Consider the following 12,838-nt stretch of genomic DNA (forward strand, 5'->3'; position numbering starts at 1 on the left):
TCTCTGCTGATTCTACAGGAAAAATCATTTCCAGTTTTTCTCTTGCCCCACAAATCTAGTTTTGCCTTCCCTGAACCTGTGTCTGTTCTCTGCCTAATCACAGCATCTCACCAGGTCTGCTACTTTCTGGCGGTGCTCCTTCCTCTGTCCTGTCTACTTGTCGTGCAGCACGTCCTGGTGTCTTGACAGGCTTGACAGGCTGGTATGTTTGGACTGTAAGGAAATACGTGCATGCACATTTGTTTGATATCCAAACCAGACCGCTGCAGAGTCTGGACCAGCTGTATGTTATCAAAATATGCACGTGAGAGCATGAGGTCAAGCTGTGGGTTAGGGGTTGTTTGCCTATATTTTGCTTTCTAAATCGTCACTTGTTTGCGAGGAATTAATCAATGGAGTGCAGTGCTTATGCTGTAAACTTGTGTGCTGCCATGAGCATCGCGTGCGCGAGCAATGCTGCGCTCACTTGATAAACAGCATTGATTAATTAATCACTGATTACCCTGCCTGAGTGCAGTGAAAAACTGTTACATAGCGCAGCTTACAGAAGCAATAAGTCCTGCTCTCGGTAGACTGACCAGCACTAATCTCTGATGCTTTTCACTACAGTGTCCTCTGTTATATAACAGTCTGCCTCACCGGAGCTCAAACTAAGGTGCAGAACGGCTCACAAAGGAGTTTCAACTCCCGCACCCTTGTAAATGACCATATGACCACAGGACGTGTACAGCAGCTATATAATCCATACACACTCTGTCTAATGCTGCGCTAGTCGGGTATTTCACAGTGCTGTGAAAGAGGCTGTGAAGTGTTTGTCATTTGCCCCCAGTGCAAGGGGCAAATGTGTTTATGTATATCTTGACAGAACAGGTAGTTCTGTGTTTTAAAAACTTTTTTTTTTCGTGTATGATCACTTTATTTCCAAAGCTTGTTGTGTTTAAATTGAACTGGACTTCACTGCTGCACTGCTGCTCAAAGGTAAAGCAGCCAGCTGTGTTGAAAAAGCACATTTCATGCATACAGGTAGTTTTGGGTTGCTGTAAAAAAAAACAAAACAACAACACAGAACAAGTCAACAAATGCACTTTTTTGAATTTAAAAGGAAAAAACTTCAACTTAAAACCACATGGGGGCACAATAAAAAAAAGTATGTTTATATAAAACTGAACAATAAAAATAATAATCCACTGACGCTAGAAAATCCAAGTGTTTGTGAACTGTCTGTCTGTCTTCAGTCTGGATTAAAGGAGCATATTTAACGACACTTAAGTTCATGTCAAGGACAGATGAGTTCTCATCCAGCTGTTCAAACGATTTACTCCAGCCGGAGATTGTTAGTGGGATGTGACAGTACGATTACGCAAGACACAATAGTGCCACCACCACTGGCATGAAAATCAGGCTGTTCTTTTTATTTCGTGGTTAACGTGTACTTTGGTTCAATTCTAAGATGAGACCACACCATGTGAAGCGTGTCTTCAGTATCAAATCACTTTTGAAATTAAAAGATTGCAGAATGATATCTCTAGTGATTTTTAAATTAACACAAAGTTCATTCATCGTATCAACCGCATGACCAAAAAGTGTGTCAGAATGAAATCTCTGCTTTCCACAAAAGATAGATTTTGAATAAGTCAGAAACCAGAACTGCGTGTCTGCAGATCATAAATGTGTAATCGTTTTTTTTATCAGCATCTTTTCAGTGCTGTATTTTTGGAAGCAAAAAGTGAGATGAAATGCGAGGAGAGGAAAAGACCATCTGCCTTTCCTTTTCTTTTTCTCTCGCCATCTGTGAGTGGAGAATCCTCACACGCAGGATTGCTGGGGGTATGAGCCGTCCGTTCTCTGATGTGATATAACCTGTTTTGTCTGCTCCTCGCCCGCCAGACAAATGACAAATAGTACATTCTTGGGATACTCTGAAGTGAAACGATTAAGTGATCTGGCAGGTACACTGTGCGTATTGTGTGTTCTGTGTGCTTGATGTGATTGGATTTGTTTGTATGGGGTCAGAGATAAAACTGGGTGTTTGGCGGTGATGTAAGAGGATCAGAGGCCCTGGAATCTGGAAGTTTCTTAACAGCACTAATGCAGAAAGCATTCGCTGCTTATGTGTTTGAATGTATTCAACAGATTCAGGTGAGACAGATTATTAAAAGTCACTGTCCAAACATCTGAAGCCGTATGGCAGGATATTATTGCATAATAGTAATCAAAAGCAAATAAAAGAGTAACCGCTGTATTGAGCAAGAGCATGTTGATTATTAATAGATTAAAATAATTCCTCTAAATGAGCCGAGATTCTGAGTACATCATAAACCTGATACGAGGTTCATTTCAAGGTAAGTTGCTAAATGTTTGATGACCCTTGAGTGGAAAGTTTGTTTGTTTTTTTCTTTTCATGGCAATAAAAGCGTAAAGATTAGCAAACAAGGTCAAAGTCAGATGCTGACCATGTTTCACGCCACAGCAGTGCCAGAACAAATCCTGAAGGAGATCATAAAGCCGAGATAAGAGCATGCTGTCCACAGAAGACTGAGGGAGAGCTGGACTATGATAACCATATGAAGTATGACACACCTGCAAATGAAAAAGCTGCGTTTAATATCAGACATCTCGATGTGTGATAATGATACAACCACACACCTCTGTCCCGTCACTGTCTTTTTACTGTCTACAAGGTCTTATTACTCATAATATTTGGGTTTAAAATAAGACCAAGGACATCCTGTGCCATCAGTAACAACTCTCTCCTGTCTCGAACTTCTGCATTCATCTCCTTCAGTGTGATTTTTTCACATTTATGAGCTGAATCAGATGATTTTCTAAACTCGTCTATCTTATCTTATCTTATCTTATCTTATCTTATCTTATCTTATCTTATCTTGTCTTATCTTGTCTTGTCTTATCTTATCTAAAATGTGTTTGTGCTTATTTATGCACAAAGGGGCTATGGTGCAGTTAGAATACTTAATTTTGCATAATTACATAAGATCATCCTCATCTTTCCTCTCTGACTTTCCATCACACAGACGCATTTCCATTGTCTGACTTTAGCAGCTCTCTCAAATCCTCGGCAGCCGCAGCATCAAGCTTCTTATCACACATCGGGGTCACAGCAGCGATGGGCATGGGATTGATTGGCTTCCTCTGTCACACCAGCACTCTTTAAAGACTGATCCCAGATGAGCCTGAGTCTCACTTCAGCTTTCCCATCAACTAAACCCTCTCTTATAATATCTCAAAATTCAGGGGCATGGCAGAGTGGCTGGTGTGTTGTTGAGAAGCAATACTGGGCTATGAAGCCAACCAAAGCGTTGAGATTACTAGCATATAATCACACCTCGCTGTGACAGAAGTCAGTGAATGACGCTGCAGCTGCTCTTACCGCCCCGCTTTCTGAGCCTCCCTGCTTTGGCTCTGTGTGTCTGTCACTGCGGATCTGCGGATCGATGTAGCATCGGGGGGGGAGCATTCACTTCTATCAACAGAGTGGCAGGGTTAATGGGGAGCCCGTCTGGCCAATCTTGGCCTCACCTAGCTAGGCTGTCACTGGCATCAGCCCACCCTCACATACAAATTATTGGATAAAAGGGTTTCACATTGCTCTGCTGGGATTGGCCAATCACATCGCTGGGATGACATCACAGGCCCAGTGCTGCAAAAAATGCTTAGGGGTCCTTGTCTGAGACAAATCCTCCAAGGATATGCTGGGGTTTGAAAGTCAATATGAGCTTGTTCTCCAGTGACCGTAAACACAGGCTTGAAAGGGTAAGGGTTAGCCACAACAGGCACGTCTGTGACATCTGATTGATTGGCCCGTGTAAATCATCAATTATTAACTTGCGCTACTATGGCACGATGTGACCAGAAGGTGGAAAAACACCTTGCTGTTGTTTCAGGTCGATTGCACTGCATCCCTCTCTATCAGAGGACACTGAACTCGGGTTTGTTTTGCAATAACATGTAATCCTGTACCATGGAATGCCACAGCTCTTGGACCAACTGAGGTGTGTGCTCATTGGGTAATTTAGAGCCTTGAGAGTGTGCTTTACATGCGTATATATTTTCTTAGCTGCACTACATGCTCCACAGTACACCCTAGTGTGGGCTGAAAGCTTGGTGCAAGGTTTTTTAGTGGATAGGTCATTGCAGTTCAGTTCATCTCTGTTCCTCTGCACTGCTGAGGAATATATTGCATAATTAAAGAAATACAAGTGAAAAAGGATTAGGGTTCTTCTGTTGGACCCTTGTCTGCCTTATTCTTATCAGGGAGGATTACATGAGGCCATCAGGCAGTGCAGACTTCACCCAAAAGTCCATTTAAAAGCTCATATGAGTTTGCAGTAGATTTGGGTTAGATGGGCTATAGCATAGGCCAGTAGTTACATAATGCTAGACGACAGCGAGTGCCCTGCCTACCCTGCAGTGCTCCCCTCTATTCACCAGAACCATTTCTCTTTCTGTTGAAATGAGCGAACCTCCACTGACGTAAATGCCCCGGTAATGACGGACAGATCAATAGAGAGGCTTTTGCTATGTGAATGTGCGGTATGCAGTCATGCATGCCTGGATGTGTTCTATATATAGCTGCTAATGAATAGGTGACTGTGTGGATAAATCAAGTGCCACAGACAAATCAAATGCTGAAGTGGCAAGTGAGGACTGATTCCATCATCCATAGTAAATCCATCCACAGACCCTCAGGCAATGCAGACACATTATAAATACTTTCTCTCTATTTGTCCACATTTAAATTGTGAGGTTTTGCGTACCTGCAAAGGAGCTCAGGTGGTTTTATAGAAAAAAATAAATAAATAAGGAAATCCTGCCTTTCCAAGGGCATCAAGTCTTTTTTAAAAAGGATTTTTCTAGCGTTAGATAAGAAGATCAGTATCACTCAAATCATTGTGGTTATAGTGTGAGGCTCATGCCAGCAGTTTGATAACTTAGCTAAGCAGAGATGCAGAGGAACACAGCTAGTCTGGTTCTCCCCAAGGGTTAAACAAATTAGTAAATGAATAGAAAGCTATTAAAGCTAACTAATTACCTCCAGCAAGGAGTTTATGTATTTGAAAGTGTTTGCACTCCTAAAAGCTTGTCGGAGATTTAAAATATCACGTCACATTTACCAAAATGTGTTATATTTTTAAAGAAAGTATTGTCAGGAGAATACAAGCTACCTGGTTAGTTAGAAACCTGCTGTAGGATAATACTATAGAATAAGCCCAAGATAGTTATATCCAGTTACCTACAAATCAGTAATTATTCATCACTTACTCCTACATGGCAAACTGCTTTAAAAACAATAAAGAAAGCAAAATGAATACATAAAAATTACAATACTATTGGCTTAAAAGTAAACACTACCCAGACAGTGAGCTGCCCCGGCAAAGGTTTGTGCTCTCAGAATGCTTCTTGTTAACATTTAAATCTTGTTTGTATAATCTGTGTAAAAATAATAACAATAATAACAATTGTTGTATAAAAATGATAGTAATGATAGCAATGAAAAAGGCAACCCGGGCAACATCATTGTATTTTCTGGTGGGAAGTACTGTTATGTAAACTTTAGTTATCAGACAGAGGTAACATCACATTTGTTCTAGGATAGGATTTTATTAAGTAGTCCAAATCCAATATTTTAATTTTTTTGCCATCAGTACAATGATTTTGGGGGTTTTTGTTGTTGTTTTTTTTAATCCAGTTGGGGGTCAGAGGATATCCCTTCTGACACTGGGCATAGTGGGGCACGTCCTGCACATTTCTTTATAGCACAGAGAAGCACATGGCCACTGCTAATCATAGCCACAGCTAAGCAATTTTAGATCAATTTTAGATAATATAAAATTGGATGCTAACATGGATGCGTTTAATGTGTGGGAAGCTGAAATCTAAAGAAAACCCACTCAGGCACAGGGACAACATGCAAACTCCACACGGAAAGGTAAAACCTCCAACCGAGAGCACGAAATCCATCCATCTTTGTTTCATTGCATAACTGGCCTTAATCATGCATGAGCAGCTGAATTCTGTAGGCTGTGCAGAGGAGAGGAAGGCAACAAAGGTATGTGATGTAAGGTGGCAGCAGCGTTTTGTGTAGAAAGCTGAAACAGACACAGACAAGAAATCCAAGAAGGGAACGATCATCACTTTCTACACTTTGAGGTACACATGCAAATTGCTTCGGGTGATGCTTTGAGATTCAGTCTTTCTTCAAAAGGCCAATGACAGCCTGTCTTTAGGTTTATGTGAAGGCCTGAGACTTCTTTAGCACAGCTCTGCTTTTCTGCTCTTGCAAACAACTATTACCTTGCTATAATGCATGTGTGGGAGGAGAGTGTGAGAGTCTGTGACCTAGAGACAGACTTCATTACTATGCACAGAAAAGAAATGAGGAACTGCCCCTTTAAGAAGTTTTCACCATCTTTAAGCATCTTTTTCATGTCTGCTCAAACAAAACGTCATGTTAATTAACATATTTTGCAGGAAATTGATCTCATAAAGCAAAAGCAAAGAAAATATTTTAAATGAAAGAATAGGGAGACCATTACAACACATTTCTTTAGCCCAACACATCCACAATACTTGAACATACATGAGGTACAAGTGGGATTTTGGCTGCATCTGTTATTTAACAATAACACCAGCAGATTACGCAGTGTAACGAGACCATTTACCAGAGTGTTAAGCAAACATATCCTCAGGAGTACTAATGAGGGCCTGAGGGAGCGAATGATGAGAGACAACAGAGACTGATGTGAGCACACCATGTCTGTGCGCTGCTCTTTGCTTGTAGACAAACATCCTCGTTCTTACAGAATGTCCAGTTTGTCGATTTAGCTGGAAACAGAGCTAAAAGCTGTAAGCAGTCTACTTCATCAACAACATCTAAGTCCTCACCATCATGTCTAATGCAAAGTGTATTATGCCTACACACTGACCTTTACAGAGAAAGCACTGTACACTATACATCCCCACACAAACTTATATTAAACTCATATCCTGTTAAAGAAGTTTAAAAAGCACTTTCAGAACAGGCAGGACAGCATTTCATTTCCTGCTTTTTTGTCTTTGATGTTTTTTTTTGTGACAGCCAGTGTTCCAGTTTATTTTTTAACCAATCAGCATTCAACTTTCAGAATTCACATTCATCAGGCTATGCATTTCCCCATAATCCTTCATTTTGTGTAGCCAAATACCCACAGAAATGCACACAAATTCACTACCATGAATTTACAGTCATTGCTGTTCTTACGTGGTAAGTCATATATTTGCATTGGCACCCTGCTTGAATCATCTTTTATTGGAGAAACAGAAACACAACAGAGATCATACAGTAGCTGTAACAAGGACATTCATCTCTGTCTTTGGTCTGAATTCTCTGTCTTTGGCTTGGGCGTGGGTACTTGCAGATAATTCAGATAACTCCATCCTCTCTCTCCCAGAAAAATGTGGCCACACAGATTCGATAGCTTTGTCAACTACAGCATGCCGTTAGGCCCTCTCTCTAGGCAGAAGCATACCATGAGAACATGGAAAGACAAGGTATACTGTGGAATAAAGTGAAGTATAATTACCAACCTGTCAGACAGACTTGGACAGACTCGCACAGACTGGGGGAGGTGTTGCTCTCATGGTGGAGGACAGGGTTTTTAGCCAAGGAGACATGTCATTGCTGGCAAAAATGTGGTCTGTCTGATTAATCTGGTAACCAGCCAAGAGAAAGAGGTGCTGACACAGGAGTTGCTGGGTAGTACTGACACTTTTAGTGAGCAAACACGACAAAGAAAAAAAATCATTTTAGGACTGAAGGAAAAAAATTAAATAAAAGGTGTGGCTGCCATATCTTTTCTAAGAATTGCAACCACAAACAGTATACAGTATAGCTATTTTTAACAATTTCCCATTTGCAACACATTGTAAGAGTCCATAAGAGGTAACACGGGTGGCGACCTGCAGCATTTGTGGTTGTTTATATAATCGTGAACGAAAAAGGCAAAGAAAAAGGCTTTTTTAAGAAAGTGAAAGGTTATGCTTTCTGCACAGTTCAACGACCAGCACATCCTGGTCCTGGTTCACACTGACAATGACAGCAACAGTTATAAATAGAAAACAAGGCTTCTGTGTTGCTTTCAAGTGCTTGTTACATAAATGTGAACATCAAGTTAAGCAAAAAGTAATAGTGGAAACTGAGCCCTCTGCAAAACGTGCTGATCTTCCGCTTCAGGCTTGCCTCGAGGATTCCTCAAGTAAGACAGAGACCAGAGCTTGCTTGCATTTGTTAGTCACTCAGCCAGTCCCCTTTCATGCCCCATAAATGGCATACACTATAATCAGTGCTTCTTTTTAAAATTCTATTAACATGTTAATGAAGATATTGTGCCGTTTTGATGCTGTTGTGCAAACCAGCAAAAATCCACATGTCCAGATTTCATGAAACTATTTGAGATGTGTCTTCTACAAAAATCTATCTTTTAACATGATGCTAAAATGTAAATTTCATGAAGCTAATGCAACTTGTATGTATGTGTGAGTCCTGCTGTAATGACCCGAGAGCGCTAATATGACGGTGAAAGAGAAAATCCCTTCACAAAGGTATGTAACCTCACAGATCAATCCTCTTAACTGATTAAAGCTTTACCACAGGCTGTGCTCCCTGCAGCCATTTGCAGGTCAGCCTCCTGCTGTTATGGAACAAACTGGCATCGACACTGATTAGGATCTTTAGACCTGTTGCTATCTTCATGGAAACAATTAAGATTAACAGGTGAAAATGCAGAATGAAGGACTCCAGGACCATTAGATTCATTTGCTTTCAAATTGACTGCAGTACTCAAACAAGGGAAACAGTCTCATTTCATTCTGTATTGTTAGAATGACAGTGCATTACTCCAACAAACCATCCTGATGTTATTGGTCCAATTATCTTTTGAAGTTCTTTTATTTTTTCCACCTCAATTTTAACCCAGTTTGTCCACTTCAGCCACCCAGCTATATACTTGTGTCCACGCTTATCCGCCGTGTCACAGCTGAGGGGAATAAAAGTAGGTCAGACTGAATATGTAAAGGGGCCCTTAAAAGGGGCTACCCAGCAGGATAGATCATTGTCTCCTAACGGAAGGTATGATAAATATGTGTAGTCCAGGTATTAAAACAGTCAAAAGTGTGCCCTCCTTATATGAACTACAAACAAGCCACCTTGATGTAAATAAACATTTAAGGTTTTATGTTTTGGATAAAAGGATAAGGGTTGGGAAATAACTGTAACTCAGCATTTTCTAAAGTCATGCATGTGCTGTTTTGTGTGTGTGTGTGTGTGTGTGTGTATGTGTGTGTGTGTGTGTGTGTGTGTGTATGTGTGTGTGTGTGTGTGTTTGGCTTCTCCGTAATGCACTGGGTGCTCTTATTCAACTGATGCTCTATTTGTGGAAGTATCCATGGTGATAATGATTTGCAGTCATGGAAAAAAGGGCGGATGGACAAGTGGACGCATCTATTTGGCACACATGTGATCTCTGCTCTTCCTGCCAGTTTATTTACCCGCTCAAACAAAGGCTGGGAGAGTCTGATACGGGTTACGAGGGTAAGGGTGTTTTTTAAGAAGTTCCTGAAAATCCTGGATGATAAAATGAGGGAATGACACGGAGGAACGGAGAGGTTAGAGCGTTCTGACGGCTGACACAGAGGTCAGGTCTTAAGAGTGATACCTAGAATCACAACCTCACTCAGCAGAAGCAAGCTCATTGCTCATCTCACTTCTCTCTGAAGTTCACTGTGGGGTGATTTCATAACAGCAGTCCAGTAACGATAAAGATAACAAAGACCAGACCATCAGTCACCCATCAATCAAAGCAGACATTTATATTAAAGTGTCCAAAGTGGAATCTAAATATTACCCTTGGTGCTGCGTGCTGACATTGTTTTCTCTGATGCTTTAAAGCTACAGCGTTGTGTCACAGGATTGAGGACATCACGTTATTGTGACATTAATTTAAAGCTATCGAATGCATGACACAGTGTGTGACAAAGTAAGTATTTCAGATCTCTTCAGGGACTCTAAATATCTGTTACTATGACAGTTATGAAAAGCTGTGGGTGGTTCAGCTGCAGGAAAAAAAAGTTTCATCAAAACTTTTGTTCTTCCAAACTTAAAAGTAAAATAAAACTGGTTTCTAGGCAATGCAGATTATACTAGACTAAGATAACCAATCAACTAGTGTGTGCAAATGTAGAGATGGTACATTAGGCATCTGTCATCCCACTCGGCGTGCTTTAGCTTATCAAAATCATGGCGGTAAGATAGAGGGTAGACAATGGATGAGTCAAGAGGGAAGAGAGAAAGACAGAGAGTTTGCTTGGCTTGGCTTGGTGCTGTCAGGGTGGTTAGATAACTGAAGGTCAGGGGCAGAATGTACTGTGCAGTGAGTCGCAGCGGGCTCTGAAATACTGCAGGCTGGGGAGACTGGGCGAGCTCTCTGCCCACACCTGACCTCAGCACCTTTCTCCCTTCCTCCACTCTCTTCCATAACATACCTAAGCTCTCTCTCTCTTAATTTTCCTCTCGTTCTCCCTGGTGGGCAAGACATGCATTCTTTCATTAGCTTTAAGCCTTTTCTATTTTATCCGCTTAAATGTATGATCTGCTGATGGGCTTGGAGTAAACATCTACTGCATTACTTTGTCCATCTTTCACATCGAGGAGGACTTTTGGACAACTCCTCTTTACTGCGTTGCTTCAGTTCATTGAGGTTTTCAGGCATTCGCTTATGCACAGTCCTGCCAGAGTATTTCAAGTAGGTCGAGGTCTGGACTAGGCTGCTGTAACACCTTGACTCTTTTATTTTTCAGTCATTCTGTTGTAGATTTGCTGTTTTTCTTGGGACCATTGTCCTGTTGCATGAGCAAAGCTTTAGCTGTCAGACAGATGGCTTCACATTCAACTCCAGAATACTTTGGTACACAGAGGAGTTCATTGTGATTTAAATGACAACAGGTGCCCAGGTCATGTGGCTGCAAAAGAAACCCAGATCATCAGCCCTCCAACACTGTGCTTGAAAGTTGGTGTGAGGTGATTGTGCTGTGTTTGTTTTTGCCAAATATAGTGCTGCGCATTGTGGTGAAACATTTTTCCACTTTGTTCTCATGTGTGCAAAAAACATTGTACCAGAAGTCCTGTGGTTTTTCAGATGTATTTCACATGCTACTGACCTGGTATATTTCTATGGAAGCAATAAGTGGGTACTTAGTTTTTCATTGTACCTTTTAAAACTTTGGTTTGTTTGTTTTTTGCACAATACTGTATTTTCTATATGAATTTGACCCATTTGTGTTTACATGTCAGCTGATAATCGCACATCCAATGCTAACTCTTTCTCGCATATGAAACAACCAGAGATGATAGCAGAACTCATGTTTACTTGATAAAACTACCTACATTTAAAAATGCTGACGTTTAGGACTTAAATGAAACAGTTACTCATCAGAAAAATGTAGCTCAAATGTCAAAAAGTGTTCAATGTCTCAATTTTGCTCAAAATGTATTTTCTATACACAACCACATCATAAGATGTTAATATACATGAGCAAATGTGTGAGCAGCACTTGTGTGATGTTTTAGTTAGTTATATCTGCAGTATTTGTAGCTACAATAAAAAACGTTTAGCTTGGTTTGGTGGTTTCCCGTTTTGGGCTATGGCCCAGATGTTCTGCCCAGATGTTGCCTAAAAGATGAAGTGATTAGTGGTATGAAGTTCTGTTACAAAACTTAGTATATAGTATAAATCACTGTGAGCAGCCCATGCTATAAGCATGTGTATGACTACATCTGTACTTGTCTGTATGAAACACACAGGTCAGATCTTTGCAGCTAAACCTGTTGTTAACCATGCTTTGCTTGTATGAACACTAACACCTATCCATGCCAGACAGCAGTAGGGAGAGAGCTACTCGGGATACTGGTGCATTTATCGATGGTGCACTACTTTTTGTGTTTAATGAGGGAGAAAAGTGACTCTGACTGAAGAGAATCTGTAACACAAAGGGTCACCTTGCTTTTCTTAAGTTTTCTCTGTTTTTTTCATTTGGAAAAGCTCAAGTGTAATCTGCATACGCAGCAGCTCACAGTTGAAGGTAACCCGTTGTTTACAGATTAAATCACGATCCTTCGACAGAACAGGCTGACCCAAATCGTTAAGGTCAGAAGAAAAAAAAAAGAACCCAGATGATACGGGATTGTTACAGTTGTGTTTGTGTGTGTGTGTGTGAATAATACACACCTGCTTGTGCATAAGGGAAAATGTTAGTGTTAAGACCCCTGCAGCGGTCTCTGGGCCAGTGTCATGTGTGAGTGTTTATGAGTGTTTGAGGATCCTGTAGTGAGGGTAGGGTATTGTATTTCTATTTTATTTATTAGCCTCTTATATAAGCACCAGCAGGGGGAGGGGACATACTGAGACAGGGGAAAAGGGCACCGAGCTATGAAATACAATCAGAGTGGACAGAGTTGAACTGTTATTGAAGTAAGTCAACAAATGGCAGAAAAAAAAGGCTTTTCACTACACAGACTTATTCCGATTATTGAGTCTTCTAAAATGTGTATTCTCTGAAAACAATTTGGCTCAGTGTTAGCCCAGTGATGGACTAGCGATCAGTCCAGGGTGTAACCTGCCTTTGGTCCTGTGACAGCTAGGATAGTGTCCAAACCCCTGTGACCACGAACTGGATAAACAGTTAAGAAAATAGTTGAATGGATAACCACCACATTCTTCAGAGACTGAAACTGTTACTTATAGCCCGATCCGTACCAACAAAACAAAAGTGATGCTACCTACTTGTG

Source organism: Perissodus microlepis, chromosome 1 (assembly GCF_051167445.1).
Source record: "Perissodus microlepis isolate ML-2025 ecotype Zambia chromosome 1, ASM5116744v1, whole genome shotgun sequence".
In the NCBI taxonomy this organism is placed as follows: domain Eukaryota; kingdom Metazoa; phylum Chordata; class Actinopteri; order Cichliformes; family Cichlidae; genus Perissodus; species Perissodus microlepis.